General features: G+C 37.9%; 1 pseudogene; it reads right to left on the reverse strand.

The window, feature by feature from the left end:
* Positions 1 to 243: 243 nt before the first annotated feature.
* LOC137388054 (zinc finger protein 420-like) lies at positions 244 to 3,159 on the reverse strand (annotated as a pseudogene).
* Positions 3,160 to 23,159: the final 20,000 nt, after the last annotated feature.

The raw sequence follows: 23,159 nt of genomic DNA on the forward strand, positions 1-23,159 counted from the left end.
AGACCAAGTATGTAGCATATTCAAACGCTTGCAGTTATTAGTTAAGCTTAATTTATGCTGAGCTAAAACTTATAAATTATTGGACATCTTATTTTAATCAAATATAATACTCACCATATTTTAAAATAGTGAATTTAATCATTCAAAATGCAGTTGTTGTAATCACATAACAAAAATATATTTTGCAATAGAATGTTTACAAGACTAAACTGGAGCATGTGTGCATTCGAAAACACATACATATCAACATGTACGGCTACATGGTGTGTAATAAAATGGCTTCACTAAAATATGAGTATTTGAGTGTCTTGCTATATGACTGGGGCAAGTAAAGCTAGCCCTGCAAATTTTGCATTGGGGTGGTTTATCCCCAGTATGAATCCTCACGTGATTTGTGAAAGTACTGCCTCGAGCAGCTACTGCTGCACATCTTACATTGGTATGATTTCTCTCCAGTATGAGTTCTTATGTGAGTTGTTAGAACAGTTTGTTGAGCAAAGCTACTACTGCATATCTTACATGAATATGGCTTCTCTCCAGTATGAGTTCTCATGTGATTTGTTAGAACACTGCGACGAGCAAAGCTACTACTGCATTCTTTACACTGATATGGCTTTTCTCCAGTATGAGTTCTCATGTGAGTTGTTAGATGACTGCGTTGAGCAAAGCTACTACTGCAAACCTTGCATTGGAATGGTTTCTTTCCAGTATGAGTCCTCACGTGAGTTGTTAGATAACTGCGACGAGTAAAGGTACCGCTGCACATCTTACACTGAAAACGTGTCTTAGGGTTAGGAACTTTTATTTCTGGCTTTTCGCTGGTTGTAGATAATAATTTCCCGGTTGTAATATTTTGGTTTCTCTGAAAGGATCTCGATCCACAAAAATTACCTACAAAATAAGTTTTTCCTTTTTATTAACACACTAAAGTATTCTCATGTCACAAAAATCTTACTTAAACCCTATAAGCAATATAAGACTAATTTTTCCATCTCAAACATGCCTACCTTGAAACCTCTATTTAAACATCAACATTATACGTCTTATTCACGTCATATACGTTTCCATGATCCGCATAATTCGCGAATTCGAGTCAATCCATAAGTTATCCACGTCATGGAAAAGTCATGAATCGGCAAGCTAGGCAAGTTTTGCAATCCACAAAACTTTATCGAATCCATCATGCTTGTGAATCATGAAATTGGAACTTGCAAATCATGCGCATTAAAATATTGCGGCTAGTCCATTACGAACAGTTTCACGCTTCAGTCGTTTTCACTTCGACTTCAGCAGTCCCAATGTTTTCATGTTCCGAACGATTGCTGCTAAGCTTAGCGTGCCAAAACTGCGTAGCTAATGTAGGAGTGTAGGTACTGAATTATAACAAGTAGAAAGATGTTTTTATGTCGTAATATCCTGTTTTTATGTGGGTGTTCATAGTATAGGAATGGATTAATTTGTATGTAGTTTATTTAGAGAAATATGCACTGAGATACGGGAACAGTAACATACAGACTGTGCCAAAATGCATTAAGATTGTACGTCAAGGTATGAATATTTAAAAAATTGTCACAAAATTTCTCAGTCAATACGTTCAATCACGCAAGACCTTCACTTGAAAATATTAATAAAACTTGACAGTTCATGAAATTTACGCACAAGAAATTTGTTGTGTGAAACCACAATTTGTAATTTTGCTGTCAGTTAACCTTTAAGCAGGCCAGCAAGATACAAAATGAGACTGACCTTTCTGTATACAATCAAGTGATAACTCAACAAATGCGTAGGAAATGTTAGCCATTGTGTTGTGTTCACTTTTACGGTGCAAGTACGAAAAATGGAAAAGTTTTCCGCATTATAAAGATTAAGACTTGGCAAAAACTATTTCACTACAAAAATAACCAGTTAGATGTTTCCAATATCAGAAGCTTTGGTCACAAAAATCCGCAAAACCATGCAGTATCTTCAAATGCTTGCAGCTGTCAGTCATGTTCAATTTGGTTAAGCTTAGACTGAACCAAAGTTTATCATTTATTGGACATCTTATTTTAATCAAATAAGATGTCCAATAAATGTCCAAACTCATTATACTTTACACAAATTGTTATTTTACTCACCATTCAATATGCTGCAATTGATGTGATCAAATAATAAAAAGACATTTTGCAATAGAACATTTACATACCTAAATCGGAGTATACATGTATGTGTGCATTCAAACACATGTACATATCAACATGTGCGGTTACATGTTGTGCAATAAAATGGCTTCTTCCAAATATTTGTAATCAAGTTTCTTGCTACATGACTCTGGCAAGCAACGCTAGCACTGCAAACTTTTCATTGGATTGGTTATCTCCAGTTAAAAAGTCCCCTTGTGAGTTGTCAGAGTACCGCTTCGAGCCGAGCTACTGCTGTAAATCTTACGTTAGTATGGCTTCTCCTGTGATCATCATCATGTGTCGTGTGTGACGTGTTCATCATCAGTCATCATGTGACATGTTAGATGACTACAACAAGTAAATATTCTACTACAAATTTTACATTGGAATGGTATCTCTCCAGTATGAGTCCTCATGTGAGCTGTTAGAATATCGCTTCGAGTGAAGCTACTACTGCACATCTTGCATTGGAATGGTTTCTCTCCAGTACGAGTTTTAATGTGAGTTGTTAGAATATTGCGTTGAGCAAAGCTACTACTGCAAATCCTGCATTGGTATGGTTTCTCTCCAGTATGAGTTCTAATGTGAGCTGTTAGAATATCGCTTCGAGTAAAGCCACTACTGCAAATCTTGCATTCATATGGCTTCTCTCCAATCCTCATGTGTATTTTAGCGTATTGCGTTGAGTAAAGCTACTACCACAAATATTGCAATAGAATGGTTTATCTTCAGTATGAATCCTTGGGTGAATTGTAAAATTACTGCTTCGAGTAAAGCTACTGCTGCACATCTTACACTGGTATGGCTTCTCTCCAGTATGAGGCCTTATGTGTCTTGCTTGATTACTGCGTTGAGTGAAAGTAGCACTGCGAATTTTGCATTGGAATTGCTTCTCTTCAGTATGTGTTCTCATGTGACGTGCTAGAACAGTGTGTTGAGCAAAGCTACAACTGCATATCTTAGACTCATATAGCTTCTCTCCAGTATGAGTCCTCATGTTATTTGTTAGATGACTGTGATGAACAAAGTTACCACGGCCAATCTTGCATGGGAATGTACACTGAAAACGTGTCTAAGCGTTAACTTTTATTTTTGTCTTTTCAATGCTTGTAGATAATAATTTTCCAGTTGTAATATTTTGGTTTCTCTGAAAGGATTTTTATCCACAAAATTCACTTACAATATGAGTTTTTTACTTTTTAGTAACACACCAAAGCATAATCGTGTCACAGAAAAATTTTATTTAAACCCTATAAGCAATATACCGTAAAACCTCTAATTGAACGCCACCTCCAATTGCCCACCACCCTAAAAGAAGAGATGAAAATAGACCGCCATTTTCCAATTGAACGCCACCTCCGTTTGACCTCCACTTTGACTTTATTTCATCTTTACGAGCCCATAATATCAACTGATCAGTAGAAAGTTATCCACAAAATTGTATTAATATTGGATCGTTTATATTAATATCAGTTTTTTGTTTGTTTCATTTCACATTAAATCATGACATAATATGATTATAGAAGATAAAAGTGCAATTTGAGCCCATATGCGCAGTAGCATAGCTCGTCGAGGCGCAGAGCCCGAGTTAACAGATGAGATTGATTGTCAATGATAAAACATTGTTGTCTAAGCAATAGAAATCGGAGCATCCCAGAGAGTTCAGTACTGCTTTAAAGCAGCTCTAAAACCATCATGACTACTACCCTATCAGGATGAAAATATTCGTTGGTTATGAAAATTCGCGGTTTCGTGAACAGGCAACTCCGCGAATTATAAAATTCCGTGCATAATTAGTTCTATTTTTAATCACAAGGGAGAATAACTACTGCACCAAATTAAAAACTAGCCGCTAGGCTGGTTTTTAATATAAATACTAAACGTAGTTGAGTTTCAAAACATTTTTAAAATCATTGCCTGTGCTTTGAGCTAACACCATTGCCAATGCATCACATTTCTTTACAAAATTATTCGAGGTTGTCACAAGATATGCAGAATGGCGTCATCGCAAAAATAGCCAGCCACTAGGCAGAAGTACTAAACTTAGCCGAGTTCCAAAACTTTTTTAAAATCATCGGCGGTCTTCGAGTTTTATTGCCATTACATCAAACTTTACAAAATTATTCAAGGTTTTCACAAGTTACTCTGCATGGCTTCGTCATCGCAAAAAATCTCTCCTAGTCTTTTTACATTGAAATCAACTCTATCAATCTCTAATACCGAAGTTGAGGACGATCATGATTCTGATCTGGACATTATGGTATGTATTTGCTTTGCAGTGCAGATACGTTTTTCCATATATTACTGCATTAGTTAATTCTTTTGTTTAAATACTGATCACTTTCATTCAATACTTCAGCTATTGTTTTTGTACTTCCTTAACACTTATTAATATTTTTCTTTTTTGTGTTTACTGCAGATTGAGAATGAAACAACCTACTCCGATTACGAAAACTAGAGACAAGTAGTAATATTCACCGTGGCAGAAATATTGGCAGAGGAGCAACCAGTCAACCTAGACCCCTTCATCGACAACAATTCCTTGATATCGCTGCAGCAAACATGATTATATTGTATATTTTATTTCATGTATAGATAGATATATTATAATTTATTACAAACTTGAGTGTACAAATAAAATGTTTCAAATACAAATACAATTTTACAAAAAATGAATGGAGTAAATATAAACAATTTAGCCTATATGACGGTTATCTAGAGCAATAAAATTAAACTGATACTTTTGATAAGTGAATACTAGCGTGTAATGGTGCTCTCTGACTAGTTATTTTAGTAATAGCATCTCTATATCGCTGTCACTGTCTTGGGTAGATGTTAAAGGCGATTCCCTTGCTACTACATGGCTGGTAAGGAAGTTATCATCAGAACTCTCCTCGTGGCTTACTATTGGAAATTTCTGCCAGTTGGCCAAAGATTTGTGCTTGTAAAGGCGTTTTTGTTCCTTTTTTAAACAGATATATTCTCCTCGTAAGTAGCTGCGGTCACTTCTACCTCAATTTCCAGACCTCCCTGAATAATTGATGATCTTTTAAGAATGACATACACTACCCTTGCAGTCATTGTGCTTGCCTGTATGATGAAAAATCTCTCTCTCACACTAAAACAAATAATGAATTGCTAGAAGATGGAAAAAAATAAATATTGCGTTATACCGAAGAACCAAAGCAAAATTCAACTAATTTAGTAAATAGTTTTGAAAAAACTCATTACTTACCACAAATTGTTGGTTCATAAAGGCCTCCAAATCTATGAATATTCGTAAAAACCTCTGAACGCAGCAAAAAATTTATAGCTTAGCACGATCGACTCGTAGTTGTAAGCTAAATAGAAAACTAAACACGCAATGCGCGCATGCGTAGGATTAACTCTATTGATAGACGTAATAGAGTTAACTTTTCATAGAGAGTGACAGTTTTCAGCCGCGAATAAAATAATCCGCGAATATGCATGAAATGGCAATTTTCGCGAAATATAACTCCGCGAATAAATTCATCCTGTAGGGTAATTTTCCTCAGCCAAATTGTCAAGGAATTCCATGCTGCTGACACATGATAGGCAACCCGTCTATGGCCACCAGTAGAGGAGGAGGGTGCAAGAGGTAATGAAAATAAGGAATGACGAGTGTTATGTGTTGACAAGTTAGCTTGAGCTTTAAATTGTGTGAAGGCTAAAAGCCATATTCTTAATTGGTAAAGTTTTTGTATAGGCAAAACATGAGATCTTTTAAACAAAGGAATTGACGGAAAATAAGATTTTTCATGATATATTATTTTTAGCAATCGCTTGTGGATGACTAAAATTTTGTTTAGGTAGCTCATTGGAGCATTTCCCTATGCTTCCAAGCAATAAACTGCATTACTGTTAACTAGAGTATTAAATGAAAGCAAAAGAGGCATTTCTGGTAATATCAACAAGGCTTAGTAAATAGGTCCCAAGCTTTGTCGCAGTTGTTTCCTCAATAGTTCTATGTGTCTTGGCCAGTTTAGAGTACTATCTATTATAACGCCTAAAAGATTATGCTATCCGCCATTAGTATGTTTTGTCCATTCATTAAGATGTTTTCTGTTAATCGAAATTTATTATTTTTATTTAAATATTTATCAATTTATTTTCAAAAAGTTCTAGCTAAGTAAAACAGTTTACGAGTAGAAAAATTACGAGAGGTAATTCGCTCGCTGTCCAATTCTGAATATTTTCATATTTTCTGTAAAATCTTTGAAGGCAACACCATAGAAATAATCGGTTTATAGTCCGAACCTCGACTGGTTTGAAACTCGACGAGTTTGTATATCGACAACGGTTGGTCCAATCTCGACAGCAGTTTTACTATTTTACCATCTACTATTTTCATAGTAAATGAGCGATTTATATGTAAAAGATTTATTTGCGCAAAAATATATTGTTATCCATTTGATGCAGCACTCTCCAGCTTATGTAGGCCTAACAATATTTTGCCCAACCTATATATAGAACGAATGCTAAAACAAGTAACAATCATAAATATGGTTGACTGTTATGCTCACAGGTGTCCTTTAGCGGGGATATTGCCGAAGCCGAAACCGGGCCGTAGTCTACACACACAAAAAAAAACAACAAAGGTCCACGTAGTTCTGAGCACAAACAAAAGTATCCATCAAAATATCTCACCAATCCGATGAGCAGCACACACAAAAACTAAACCAATCGACAGCGCCACCCATCATGTCAAAATATTCCAAGTTTCAAGTCATGTCTTGCACAACTCACCTTATGGTTTGTCAAAACTTGTCCCAAAGTCCTTATTAATTTGAGACTGTCTAATATCCATTTTAGAAATGGTCGCCGCTAGCCTAACCTAACGTTCTGATTCAGCATCTTAGTAACTATCGGGGCATTGCTGAGTTCTCCCGATCTTTTTGAGTCCCTCTCAAGTTTTGTTTACAATACCATTAACCCGATTTTGATTGGTTCTTGCATGCTAAAGAAAGATTCAAAAAGATCAGGAGCACTCAGCAATGCCCCGCTAGTTACTAAGATGTTGAATCAGAACGTTAGGCTAGGCTAGCGGCAACCATTTCTAAAACGGATATTGGACAGTCTCAAATTAATAGGGACTTTGGGACAAGTTTTGACAAACCATAAGGTGAGTTGTGCAAGACATGACTTGAAACTTGGAATATTTTGACATGATGGGTGGCGCTGTCGATTGGTTTAGTTTTTGTGTGTGCTGCTCATCGGATTGGTGAGATATTTGGATGGATACTTTTGTTTTTGCTCATAACTACGTGGACCTTGTTGTTTTATTGTGTGTGTAGACTACGGCCCGGTTTCGGCTTCGGCAATATCCCCGCTAAAGGACACCTGTGGTTATGCTAGCAAAATGTTTTATTTGAAGACTAAACTTCAAAGAATAGCTTTGGTTTTTATTTTTTGAAGTGAGGATAGGACTGCAAAAAGACATTTATTATTTGTTGAAGATTAAATTATTGTAAAACTGCATCAGCCTTTGTCGATGTTCGGACCAACCTTTGTCTAGATTCGGACCAACCTCTGTCGAGATTGGGACTTGTCTAGGTTCGGACTTGTCGATGTTGGGACTGTTTTCCGAAATAATCATACCGGCCTCAGGCTAGTGGTAGCTCTCTGTCTAACACGCTCTTTCTACTTTGAAGTAGCCCACATAAATAAAAAACTAAAATTTATATATATAATATACATGTATATATTTATATAAAAGCTAAAATTAATGATGGTAGATCAACTTTCAGAGCAACGCTATAGACATAATTAGTCTCAGGCTTATAGTGGTTCTTATTGAATGCAGTTCTGATACTTCGAAGTAACGGTATAAAAAGTATAAAAACGGTTTAAATTTACGATGATGGATGGAACTTTGAAAGCAACGCCATAGAAATAACTACTAACTGTCTCAGGCTAATAGTAGTCTTTGTTTCACGCGGTCCTAATACTTCGAATGACGTGCATAAATAAGCCGGTTCGTAAGTTCTGGAACAAAGGTTACATTTATTGGGAGCAAAACTTTTACATTTTGTATTAGTGATAAATGCAGCACACGAAATCTTTGCTTTGCCAAAAATTTGTTTGGATGCTCATATCGACTTTTTCAGCAGTGCAGAACAAAAGTAGAGGTAAGAATACATTGCAGAAAGTATTGGACAATTAGTGTATGTTTGTTCAATCGAAAGCAACAATCAGAACGTAGCTATCCGAGCAAATGATGGAAACATTTTTGTTTTAAAACGTTAATCTTTGTTTCTGCATGTAACTTAGGCATGGTTCGTTTATATCACTTGTTCATGAATATATATTTGTATCATTTGATATATTACCATTATGTAACTTACAAATATACAGATTTATAACATGTTATTTAATAGCATCCTTGCGGTTATCTTAACCCCGCTCACAATGGATCGATGCTTATAACACCACTTCCATTGCACATAAAAAGCTAGTTTTGGCTACAAACTGTAGCAACCATATCAATGAGTGCAATGAGCCTTGACCCATTAATGTTAAGTATAGATATAAAATAAGAACATGTTTTCAAATTTGAATCGAAATAAAAATTGAAAATGTTAACAAATTACAAAGGACACAGGTTATAATATCATCGCAGGTCAATATCAAGCAATAAATATCAACTGGTAGATATATTTCTCGGTTTCTTGATGCACATTAATTTGGAAAGGCTTGACAAGTTAGAAGCTAGCAGATTTATTGCATTCAAAATGTTCAATATCGGTTCACCGGAAAAATAGGTCGGAATATAGGCTGTAATATTTTCATCATATGTTCAATGTTCGCATACTATTAATGCGGAACAGTCTTTTGGTAACGGGGAGTAGCCATGTTAGAGACAAGAAATAAACATGTTTAAAACCCGATATACACAATACACATTTGAATATATTACAATAGGCGACATTCGCTTCGCCCGTAATAGGGCTAAATTTATCTTTGAAAATTCTGACCATTGAAAAATAGCCCGCCAGCCTCTATTTGAACCCTAACTCCAATTTACCGCCACCATAGAGGAAATGTTGAAAAATAGAGCGCTTTGGCGTTCAATTAGAGGTTTTACAGTGAGATTAATTTTTTCATCTCAAACATGCCTACCTTGAAACCTCTATATGAACACCGATTATATACGCCTTATTAGGTAAATCAGCCCATACCGCAGTTCATACGCTCAAAACGGTCGATAGATGCGTGTAGCTTATCCACGAAATCGGTCGTGCTTCATGGTCGCCTGATCTCGTCGATGGGCGTTCTACGACGCATACGGTCGAATTGTCCCTAACGATTTTGCACCCAATGGAAAGTTGCGTTTATCTCTGTATCTATGCTGAGCCATAGATTTTTTTGTTAGGTGCGCTGTTGTATTCGGACAGCACCGCTTGCGAAGGGATAAATATTTATTATTTTGCTTGACAATTCTTCAGCACTAATAACTTGAACACAACGCTTCGCAAGACTACTAAACTACTAAGTCCCATAGATTTTGGCTCATGGAAACGCTCACAGAACTTGTGGAGTCTGGTCGTGTCAGGAGAAACAGAATGAGAAAAGGTCTGTTCTTTACCATTTGTTATATTTGACTATAAACCATTATTTTTGTGTTATTATTTACTAAAATTAATATATTCAATATCATAAATAATTATTTATGTATTTAAAGTTGGTTTATTCAATCTTGATATATGATAATGGATGGGGTTGTGTTTGGTAACCTTTGGTGAATGATTTTCTGGCTCCGTAAAAGAGCTAGTATAACAAAATGCCGCGACGAAAATGAAATTCTTTCTCTGAGTGACAGGCGAGACAGTCTGGATACCCTATTTCTGAGAAAAATTGAAGCGGGTCTCTATAACATACAATTAAATGAATACATTAAATTTGCACTTGTGACACATGACACGAGAAGTGAGATATTAAGCCACCAACACCGAGCAAATGTGTGGCGATTTAGCTTTTACAATCGCATTAAAAACCAAGTTAAAATATATTTTCCGCCCACAGACAATCAGACTAATAATACTCACTGATATGCACAAATACTCATATATATCATTTATATCACCTTTGGCCTTAGACAATCGGACTGATGATACATAAATACTCGTATATATAGTTTTTACCACTTTATAACCCTCATTTTATGCCAACAACTATACTTTGATTCACTTTACTCAGAGCTCAGTTAATACACTGTGATACAGGTTAATATACCCTACATGCCTTGAACTGGCGTTTAGGATCAATTGGAAAGTAAGTAATGAGACACTACACGTTGGTTCAGCAAGGCCCAGTGCTGGCTTTATATTTTTTGAGCATTTATCGTGAACTACCACACTGTCAAAAAGTTTGACAGTGATGCAGTTTTATTAATATGCCATGTGTAGCGTAATTATGGGTATCATGATTCTTGCCTAGTTGTTAACATGCATTGTATGTTTCAAGAGAAGAGGCAGAGTAAGAGCAAAAAAAAGCCCAGGAGAGTCTCCATAAATTAAAGAATGCAATTGACAACAATAGAATAGCAGCAACCACTTTTACAGGTGAGAGCCGGAGCAAAGGAAATACTATTATTAAATCAATGTGCTGTTGTGTGCTTTCTATTCTTGTTTGTATTTTTTAATTACCAATATTGATTTTCATATTATAGATACGTCAGCTTGTGATATGGAAATTGGTGATGGCAGTGGAGGTGATGTCATAACAAACACAGGCTGCATAGGTAATAAAGACCCAGCACACCTACCACGGGGATTATCAGAATCAAGTGAATCGATTGGTTGCAGGCTTAATTAACCATACCCTTATACCCATTTAGCAAAACTTATACAAGGTGGCTGTGCCGATGAATCATTGCACTCACATGATGATAGGACTGGTCAAGGTCAATCAAATCAAGTGCTGCCTACTGCTCAAATAGAATATCTTGAAACCTACATGTGGTCTCTAGAAAAGACTTGGTATGGACAGTTTTGGTCTATAGCCAATGAAGCTGGCTAGGTTTTGTGGCATTTGTGCATGGCTGACTGTTTGTATTGCCAACAATCTTAGACCTAAGGTCATTTGACTGAACAAGCTTGAATCTACCGCTATAATGAGTCTGCTGCAATCTGATTGGTCCTTTTACATGTCTGGGAGGTTGTAAAATGAATATTTGTTTCCTCATACATCTTATAATTTATTAATATTCATGTTTAACTATCACACTGGTTGTACTATCTAATGTGTTATTGTAGATGAAACTATTTTGACCAGACTGAAGTCATTGAGACACCGTAAGAAGACTTACATCCAGACCCAAAAAGGGAATTGGGATCTTCACCGAGAGGAGATTGGGAGATTGTTTGCAGATGGAATGAGAGTGCGAAAAATGAGAGTTGGTGAGCATCCCCGTGTTATTCCGTTATCTGAGATGATCAAGAATATGTCGACTATATATATATCACAAATTCAGAAGATAATAAAAGGCGATTATGTTTTTCATTTTTCATATAATTTTACAGATATCGTCAGTCTGCCATTCATCAGGTTTGCCCAGACTGCAATGGAACCGTGCTCTGTCCACCTGGTAGATATGAGATGGTTAGAATTATTTCTTTTGAAGGTATGTTTTCAACTGAATTGATTAGTTATACTAGCAAAGGTTAGCTTTACGAGCACTAGGTTAGCTGTATTAGTATAGGCTACCCTAGGTTACCTGTACTAACATAGGCTACTCTAGGTTAGATGTACTAGTATAGGCTACCCTGTGTTACTTGTACTAACATAGGCTACTCTAGGTTACCTGTACTAACATGGGCTACACTAGGTCACCTATATTAGTATAGGCTACCCTAGGTTACCTGTACTAGAATAGGCTACTCTAGGTTAGATGTACTAGTATAGGCTACCCTGGGTTTTCAACTGAATTGATTAGTTATACTAGCAAAGGTTAGCTTTACGAGCACTAGGTTAGCTGTATTAGTCTAGGCTACCCTAGGTTACCTGTACTAACATAGGCTACTCTAGGTTAGATGTACTAGTATAGGCTACCCTGCGTTACTTGTACTAACATAGGCTACTCTAGGTTACCTGTACTAACATGGGCTACACTAGGTCACCTATATTAGTATAGGCTACCCTAGGTTACCTGTACTAGAATAGGATACTCTAGGTTAGATGTACTAGTATAGGCTACCCTGGGTTACTTGTACTAACATAGGCTACCCTAGTTAGCTGTACTAGAATAGGCTAACGTTTTTTGTGTTTGTAAAAACCGAACTAATCTTTCAGGGATGGTCAGCCAAAAAATAGACGTTATGGTCTGTGAAGCCTGTTCGTGGTCTTCTTGGCGAGAGCCTCAACAGCTGGTCCAGTATGGACTTTGGCCTGTTGACGTTGAGGGAAGAGCCTGCTTCAACTTTAGTTTTCTTTTGAGTGCTTCAATCCTGCAGCACTTCTCACCATCTCTAAGCCTTAAAAGTCTGTTAGATTCCGTCAGCTTTATCTCATCCTTGGATGGCGAGGTATTACATCTGATCGTTATGTTCACAGTGGATGTTAGTGATATCATCATTATATAACGTGTAGAGTTTCGAGCTATATAGTCAGCCAACTTGCGCAATGCCGCATTTGTCATCAAGCAAGAATCCAATTAGCAGAAAAACTAAACACAGAGTCTTTTGTGACATTTCTTTGACTTTTCCATTAGATTTGAAAGGTGTTGTGTTGTTATTTAGAGTTTCATGCTCAAACAAGATGTTTTTAACTATTCAATGTCGGAATGGAGGATTCAAGAGACAGACTATTTATCTAAAGCTACCGGTGGTAGTTTGTTCAGTTGCCCTGCATGTTTTGACGAGCCCCATGCGATTCACATTGACGGGAATGCAAAACTATTTCACTATAGAGCTGCCGGCAGGTGTGATATCTAATGAAAAAACCATATATCAGATTTTTGCATTCTCTGTGTTTACAGATAGTAACAATTTAATATGGGTTAATTTCATTTTGGGACAGTGGGTTCTGCCTATCATCAGATCTTCAAATTACTAAGCACTAACCCCATTCAGTGTATAAAATGTTTGGACGCACCCAACGCTTTTAATATGATGTTGTGTGTTTAAAGTTTTGATGTGCAACTATATTATTCGCATTCTATTACTAGATTTCCCAAGTGGGGCTATTGTGTAGTAATTCAAAGAGGAAGCCTTTGTTTATTCATTTTTTAATTTGATTCTTGTCATTGATCTTAGAGTTTCATCAGGAATTAAGGAGCCAAGTGAGTTTTTTGTTTCTACTAGTGACGTTGAAGAGCAGGTCACGCGTATAAAGAACAGCAAACACAATTCGGTGAGTTTAAGGTCGTCAAAACTATCTAGCAACCTCATTAGTCTTAATCACAGCCAAGTTTTTAAACCCTGTTGATTAAAAACCATCCAATCACAATTCAGTTGTAATGCATTTCTGAAATCTCATACCTTTTGAAGACCCAGAATAGGTACCCATAGGTATAGCAGAATCAAGTGAATTGTTTGGTTGCAGGCCTAATAAACCCCATACAGCAAGGTGGCTGTACCATTGAATAACCAATCAGTGCACTGAATTGATAGTGCTGCCATCCACCCAAGTTAAAAAAATCTTAGTAAGTTTGATGGGTCAAATTTAGAATATTTTAAAAACTATATGGAATATCTTGAAAAAATAACTGCTGGGAAGTCCTGGTCTATAGCCAATGAACCTGGCCAATTGTGGTTGTCTTTATATACCTCAATTACCTAGATCGTTATTACAGGTCTCCAATAGATGTGGTGAAACGGTGTGGAAGGCTGCGTCTGCCAAAGGAAAAGCATTCTCCAAGAAGGATGTGACTGGTTGTTTGCTAGCCACATGCCGCCACTGTTTCCTATTGAAAGGATTGGATATGACTAGGGGGAGATATACGCGTATCCATACACTATGCAGGTATTGGTGGTTGTCCATAATACCTCATCATCGGTCCAGTCAACCTTTTTTATTGTCACAGAAAAAATTCACAAACCTCCCTAAAACCTACAACTTCTTTTCTTGCAACAGGAATGTCTGTCTACTTATTACATTGGTCTTTCTATTGCAGAAATCTTAAATAGTTTTGCTACGATGCTCCCTCCATAAAGCTAATGTATTATGTTTTTAGAGAGAATTTCAAGGTGCAAAATTCATTGCCCTTGATACAATGTGCAGATACTGGCCTTGGCTAGAGCGGCTGGAGAGGCTACCACAGCAGCAACGCCCGTTCCTTAGTATCATGCACGCCAAAGCTCACCGTTGGAGTTGTCAGGTATCTGTCTAATCAATAAAGCTCACCGTTGGATTTGTCAGGTATCTCTCTAATGAATAAAGCTCACCGTTGGAGTTGTCAGCAATCTCTCTAATGAATGTAGTAATCGTTCGTCTACTTTAGTTTTACGTTTCGTATTACCAAAGTTTTCTTTTTTTTGCTTTTTTCAGATGAAATGGAGTTGAAGAGTCACTGTAGGAACAGGATTAAGTACTGGGGAGACTACAGAACTTGTTAATAGCTACATGTCCCGATTGGAAAAAGTAACAAGACACATGACATCAGATGGTGAGTTTATTCAGTGAGCACTATTTTATATATTGTCAAGGGAGGTATTTTTTAGGCCCTAACTATCGGGTAAGCTAATAACTTACCCGATAGTTAAAACCTATCGGGTGAGTTATTAGCTTTGCATTTGACAATGTTAAATGTATTGTACCACGGTGATATGTTTTATAACTTGGTTAATGACAATACACATTGGTGACTTTGGCGCCTATTGTGCCTAAGTGCCAACTTGTCAATGGTATGACTTCCCAATTTATTCTCTTGTTTCAAGGTAGACGGAGACGCTTGGAGCAAGGGGCAGCTTTTTGGAATCTCCGAAAGTTTGTCAATCTGCCCAAACAGATATTTACATCTCTTTCCAAAGTATGTAGAAACAGCAATCATAGGATGAAATCGTACTGTTACCCAGGTTCAATTTGTTTTAACTATTGACAAAAAGCCAAGCTTTCTCAATAAATAATTGGCTTTATTGCAGTTATACAACAAGTGAAGAATTATAGTGCCGAGTACGTCTCGTTTTAGGCCAAGAAACAACTACCCATTCTAGAGGCACAAGTGGATGCACACTGCCACTCATTTGAGTTAACTTTAGCTGAACTTGAGGCCAGAGCAATCCTTGTTGCCAAGCCGCCGCTAAGTGAGTTTTTTACTTATACTATTTCCGCATGCTTAGAGAATAAATGATTGTTTTTCTGTGTCAATTAGCAGTGGATGATTTGTATTTCATGATAATGCTCATGATAATATGAGTATGAATAATATGAGGCCCTGATGCAAAGATGACGTTTCACGTTTCATGGTGAAAGATGCTCATTGTAGTTTATGGTAACAACTAGCTGTGCCTCCGGCGTTGCCCGGGTATTTAAAATCAGCTTATAAACAATGAGGAGTGATGAGAGTTGCCTGCCACTTAGCCTGTCTTGACAAACTGTTGTTTTTGCGTAGTTGTCCCCTGTCGAGCGGGCGAGCAACACAACAGCTTGTCACAAGACGTACTGCGCCTGATGCATCAGCTGCACTTATAGGGAGTTGTTCTCTTCCGTCTATGCGGCTTGGTGGCAATGTTATGTCGGTCGCTCCATTGGTAATCATAACTGATTTCGCGCAAAAATTTATGTAGAAAGAAATAAGATTATAACGCTTAACTAGCGACCAGTCTCTGCGATAAACTTTAGTAGAACTTGAGAACTTAGGCAACAACAGCGACTAAACATGTCATTATTTGTGCGCTCAGTCAGTTTAATTTCTATTTTTGTATCAGTCAGTTTTATTTGTTCTTATGGATTTTATTTTCAATTTATTTTACTCTTAAATTCTGCTAAAGTTTACAACAGAGTTGTAAACTCTGTTGTAAACAGTTGCAAACAGTTGTAAACAACTGTTGGTTGTTTACAACAGAGTTGTAAACAACCAACAGTCTTTGGTTAAACGTTGTAATCTTATTTCTTTCTACATAATTTTTTGCGCGAAATCGGTTATGATTACCAATGGAGCGACCGACATAACATTGCCACCAAGCCGCATAGACGGAAGAGAACAACTCCCTATAAGTGCAACTGATGCATCAGGTGCAGTACGTCTTTTGACAAGCTGTTTTGTTGCTCGCCCGCTCGACGGGGGACAACCCTACAAAAACAACATTTTGTCAAGACAGGCTACCTGCCACTTTGCTATTAGCCTAGCACACTGCCACTGGAAAATTCCATTAAGCTTGCTAATAAGCGTTAGGCTTCTAATGACATACGCCATGATGTTGCGTCAGCATTGTCCAGCTGTAGCTATTTTAATAATAGCAATTTTAATAGTAGCTATAGCCGGAATGACACACATACATACTTTGAGAAATATACATATAGATGTATGATTAGAATGTTGTGATTGATATATTGTATTATTTTTCAGAACCAGATAACATACAAGGTGTTTTAGAAGACCTCAGAGTCAATATCCTGCGACAAGAAGATGTTCTTAAGAAATCAGGTAGGTTTGTCAGGTGATCTCTTTGAAAAAAAATCAAAGTTAAAATTTTTCTATGTATTGTGTTATCGAGAATGTAATTGCTGTTTATATTAACAGAGAGTGGAAAAATTGCACAGAAGTTGAGATCGCGTCTGCGTGCAAACCATTGCAGCTATAAGAAAAAGGCTTTAGAGTACAGCAACCTCCATCCAGAAACGACAACAGAAGAGCTGCAAAGCTGTTTGAAGTCAGGGTTATTCCCATGGGCAGTTGTCCGTGGAGGTAAGTTTTTTCATGAAATATCAATTCCCCGCAACAAATCTAGACATTCCTTGTTCAACTTTTACACATGAAAACCCTATATTAGCAAGCCATGCTGATGTCACTTTTTGGTGTTTCAGATATAACCTTCTCACAGGATGTTCTTAAGGCAGTGGAGAGCTATCAATTGTGGCAGAGAACTCTAGAAGAAATCCCTATTCTAGAACAGGAAAGGCATACAATGATAAGAACAATAGGTGAGTTTCTTATCCGTGTAGATGCTTAATATACATGATATAGTATCAATAGTGATATCTCAGTTGTTTTTAACAGGTCCATTCTATAACAAATTGTCTACAACATAACGTTGAAACATAAGATACTTTTTTAAGTATTTAGTTGAATTCTGAGTTCAGATTTCTGGCTAATTTGGTCCTCTTCATTTTCAGTCCAGCAACTTGATACATGCAATGGGGAAGAGGCCATATTTCTTCAAAACATGGTCGAAAAATCCTCTGTTTTCTTCTCGGAGGAAGTTGAGGTACGTACTATTAAATTGGGGAAGAACAGTATCGCAATAGTGATCAAGCTTTTGCCAATCACTGTTTGCCAGTCAGCAACAACATTTCATATAGCAGAAAATGACAGATTTAAAAAACATCCAGTATTATTTGATGCCATGAATGATGATTTACCTGGCTGGATCGAGAAAACTCAACTTGTCTATTTCATTCATTGAATTATTTTATTGTTAGGATATGCAGCTAGCCTTATCACTATGCCAGGACTTAGATGTATCTGATGATGACGAGGACGACGATGACTCTGATGGAAGTTTTTATGGGGATTGAAATGCCATGATTTACATGCATGCTGATCTACTTTCTGTATTACTTTCCATGCTGATCCTCACAAAACAATATTATAATAAAGTATATTAATTTATTTCTCAATAATAAGCGAAATGTCTTTTGTATAACCTTCAGTATATGTGACCCAGGCCGTCAGAATGTACAATCGTGCGGTAATTCCATTGTTCACAATAGCGCGCTAAGCGCGCTTCACGCTATTATATGACTCACCGTCACTATTTTAGTCATAGATATATATACCTAGATTGGCCAATAGGGAAAAAGCCTGTCAGACCTAAATAGCACGACGCAACGTCACTGTATTGTACCTCACGCTTGACTGCACTGCTGTTTACAATGAATCTAATGGGAAGAAGGTAACAAAATTACATTTATTTTCACATAAAAACCTTCTTGTATACATAATCCAGTAAACTAAAGCAATTCTTTGATAATATCTGATAACCTCCATAGATTAAAACTATAAAAGCTATGAATTGTTGCACACAAATCATGAGCCATCATGGCTTTATTTGCAACTCTCTCTTATCCCCATTCTCTCTTTTCCCCTTCTCCAAAGAATAAGTTAGAATGGGAAAAGAGAGAAGGGGAATGGAGAGGGGAGGGGAAGTAGCCCACCCACTCAAAGAGCCAGACCTTGGCTAGGTAAATAGACTAATATGCTGAACTAAACATGACTAAATATGATGAGTATGCAAGTATGTCTGAAGTCAAAAATGAGACAGAATGATTATTTTACAGCTGGCTAGGTCACCAAAGCTGAAGTGTAATGATTGTATCACTCGCATCATGGATGTTACCAACATTGATGTAAACCAAGCAACGAATTCCCTAATTACAGTTAAGAATCAGGGTGGCTTGACTTTTTCTTCGCCTGTGGTGATTGAGGTTTGCAACCACAGTGAGAAAGCGACAAGAGTGTTGCTTAGTAGTGCTGGATTGGTGAAAAACTTTGCCAGGCTAGCACTAATTGCCACCACTTAGAAGCCAGTCACGAAAGGACAATACCAAGTTATTTGTACAATATGCATAAGCAAGTTAAAGGTTGACTTGCAACAAAATTCACATTGCAGTTATTTGGTATCATAAGATTAACCATGCCTTACTCTGTTGTGTTGTAGGTGTGAAATATATGAGAAGGTGATTACAAGCTCTTAAAAGCTAAAAACTTATACAGTCATACTTCAACTTACGAGCTTAATGCGTTCCAAGACTGAGCTCGTATGTTAATATACTCGCATGTTGGTGCAATTTATTTATATATCGAACAATTAAGTATATATTGCTTGGTTTCCATACTCTAAAAATGCAAATAAAACACTCAAAACAAGATATTGTAACAGAAAGAAGATGTTGGTTATTGTCATAATTTACCACATGCTTTCAAAAAGCAACAATTAAAAAATAATACAAGGAAATGTGATTATTTAAAATGTAAAATTAAATACATACAATAGCAGCTAATGCTAGCATTTGCGAGAGAGGGAGATATAAGTTATCCTTCATTACAACAGTTGTCTTTGATAAATTTGAATTTTATCAATGTTTTAAAAGACAAACTCTAATGTTGGTATGGTATTGGCCTTCAATCTAGCTTTTTTCCAAATACCAGGTGATACTTGGTAGCTGTCACTAGTGAAGTGGTCTGAACAAAGTACAGAAGATTTACTTGGGGTCCACTGTTCTCTCTCACTGCTTTAATCCAGGCATCCTTGCGATCAGCAGCAGTAGGAAAACTTAACAAGTAATAAAAGATACATACAATTAGTGGTGTTTTTTGCTCATTGGATTATTGACTTTTTGCCTTTGAGAAGTGTAGCATTAACCTTGTCAAATAATGGAAACTTTTAAGCCTGATTATAGCCAAAGATAATCATGCTCCAAGCCATGCTCATGTAGTATGTTCATGAATTCTCCCAACGATTAGCAGGGTGAATGTTTGTTATATTGTCCTACCTGTGGAAGCTTTTCTCTGGGCATTTTCTTGGATAATTGGAACATCCAAAAGCAACGCAGCAATTCTTACTAGTCCTCTCAGATGACTGTGAGCTTGATGAATAATGGTGAGATCGCTGCCAAAATAGCAATGAATATGAATTCCATTCTGACTTAGTAATTTATAGCAAGATGGTATCCAAATTAATGACTCAAGCATCACCAAGTAGCAGTATTACACAAGCAGCTCCTTGGGCAAAGTTAAGGAAACCTTCCAAGAGAGAGTCAATCAGTTAATGAATCAAAAAAGTTGAAGTTGATAGTAACTTGACAAACAATGATGTCTGCTGATTTGATTGTCTTCAATAATTTTTTCGAAGTGTCAAATATGGGGAAAATATGTCCACTATTGGTATGAAAACTGTTCTAGTTTTTACTATAAAGCCTTACAGCTGATATTTAGGAGTTCCAAGCCTATCTTTGATATTGAAAGTAGTAAAAAACTCACCTTAGTAGCAGCTGACATACTCTTCTCAGCTTCAGCCATTGTAAACTAATGATGAATCTTGCGGTCAGTCAAGCGTAAGGTACAATACAGTGACGTTGCGTCATGGCATTTAAGTCTGACAAGGCCACCAATGGGGCTAGTTATTATTGGCCAATCTAGGTATATATATCTATGATTTTAGTAAACAGTGGTTCATTGTTTGTGCGTTCAACCCTGCTCTTTCACATGGTCTTGTTTATTTTTGTGTCTGACCAATCATAAAGCCAGAATTGCCATTTACGGTAACTATACCCAGTGTCGTATGGTTTCACAGAGTCCGGCGACCAACAGAAGCGTATACGGGAGGGTATGGCGTTGCCTCGCGTTGCATGTTCGCAACTCGAGTTGTGAACGCGCAACACGACTTTTCAAAAGTAAGGTGCAATATATTGGTATTACGGTAGAATAACCGTAGATCTGGTTATATTAACAATGGTATATCAATAGGCACCCGTTAGCTAATAGAAATTAAATTATTAGTCTGGTGGCTGTGATATTATCGGCTCGCTACAACTCCGGCTTGACCGGAGGTAACGAGAAAAGCGTGAGACCGGGAGAAGGGATCTTCTAGTGACTCGCTTACGGCTAGAAGCTCAGTAAGTTAGGACGTGTTTGTACTGTCTCCTGATAAGTAACGACTTGTTAAAAAACCCACTGAACTAGAGTAGCTCTAGTTCACATGGTACCACGAGTGCTTACTTTCAGGAGAGAAGTAATACGATAGTGTAGTGATAAGTTGATACGATAGTGTGGTGGTAAATTAATACGATAGTGGAGTGATATGGTAATTTGATGGTGTAGTAATAAGTTGATACGATAGTGTAGTGATAGATTAATACGATCGTGTAGTGCTAAATTAATACGATAATACAGTGATAAGTCGAGGTGAGTATATTGAATTGTGTTGGACAATTGTGGAGTGTGTAGATGCTCGGCGAGGTGCATTGAGGTGTGGTGACTACCAATAGATACACGAACGGATTTCAATTGAATGTTCCGTTATTATTTCTGTTCAGTGAATTCTATTTAATTCTTTCAAATTAATATAGAATAATGGCTGGAAGAAGGGTGGGTGCAAATATTTTTGCTAGCTTGCCTGCGCTAGAGATTTTGGCTACTGATGTATTCGGTAGCTGGAAAAAGTTTAGCGAAGAGTTTACCCTATGTATTGAAATGAAGGACTTTGAGATGGGGGATAGTGAGGCTACGGTGGAGGGGGAGGCCGTCGTGGTCCCCAACTTCACTCCTAGGGCTCAATTACTAGCACTCTTAAAAGCCATAGGCCAAGAGGGTAGGGAAACCCTAAGATCGTTGGGATTTGAGTCTAATAACCCAGACTCAACTTTCAACCAGGCTTGGGACCTGCTGAGAGGGCATTATGAAAGAGAGGAGAACGTTTACGTCAAGACCCAAAAGTTTGTTTCTGCGAAACAACTTGCAGGAGAAGACGACAGAGATTTTCTCCTTAAAGTAGAGCGGCTTAGTAGGCAGCTTGATTTTGGCATGAATGATGATTCACGGAGGAGCTTTGCTTTGGTCATTGCCGTGAATGGACTACGTGACACAAGATCGAGTAGAGATTTGATGGCTCAAAATAATCTGGATTGGGAGAGGTTAAGAAATCTTCTCTGGACCAGAAATGTAGTGCAAGAGGCCTCAAATATGCTCGCGGCAGAGCCTAGTTTTAATCGACCTGCTTTTGCTCAACCTAGTGCGACACCGGAAGCCATAAAGCCAATCCCAGGGGCTAGTACCTCTTCGAAGGCTGCAAGTGTGGGGGCTACTGGACAGCTGTGTGTCAAACAGGAGGTTGGTAAGGTAGAACGGCGAGAGGTCCGAGACTGTCGTCGAAAGAATAGAGATAGTAGTGATAGTTACAAGGCTCGAGGATGCAATGGGTGTTATGATGACTACAGACGCGATTCTAGCAGCCGTGAGAGTAGTCAAGAACGCCATGGGCATTATAATGGCTACATGCATGGCTCTAGCAGCGGTGAAGGTAGTCATGGAACACGCAATCGCTGGCACCATTACAGTCTTAGCAGTGATTCAGATGGCTCCAAAGACCATGCATACAGGAATAGTCATTGGGGAAAGCGTCATGGCTTTTCATACCGGAGAAGGAATGACAGCTGCTATGAGTGTGGCTCAACAGATCACTTTGTGAAAACCTGCCCCCGTGTTAGATGCAATAATTGTAAGAAACTTGGGCACATGGCGAGTGAGTGCGACAGGCCAAGCCGATGTCGTATATGTGATGGCAAGTATCATGCTGAAAGCGAGTGTCCCTTTAAGTCAAGGAAAGACCGCCGTATTTATAAGAATGTTCGGATAGTTTCCAACCGAAACTCAGTTGACTAGCAGACTGATTTCGAGGGAGAGTTGTGGGCCCTCAGAGAACAGTGTGCCACACTAGGTAGATGGTGCGGGGCTGAACCGAAGGAGCTTGAGAGACAAGAGAAAGAGCTCCGCGCTGTAAAACAAGAGTATGAGAAAGTTCGTCCTCTCAGGGAGAATATTGCTTTAGCTAACTCTCCTGGTTCCCGGGCAGCTCCCCATACCCCGAAATCTCAGAAAAACCTGCTGCTACCGTCTTGCCACCACCATCTCTGCTAGGGACAACAGTATGGCATTAGGTGGAGACTCGGGCGACGAGCGAGACCACCAAGAGAACGAAGGTCTTCTTTTGGAGGGAGACAGTTGGGCGTCACCAGCTACAGACCACACAACAGGAGATTGTGGTGAACAGGTGACTGTAGCCGGATACCTGCTTGCAGGAGACCGTGCTGAACAGGCGA

Source organism: Watersipora subatra, chromosome 2, assembly GCF_963576615.1.
Source record: "Watersipora subatra chromosome 2, tzWatSuba1.1, whole genome shotgun sequence".
Classification (NCBI taxonomy): Eukaryota; Metazoa; Bryozoa; class Gymnolaemata; order Cheilostomatida; family Watersiporidae; genus Watersipora; species Watersipora subatra.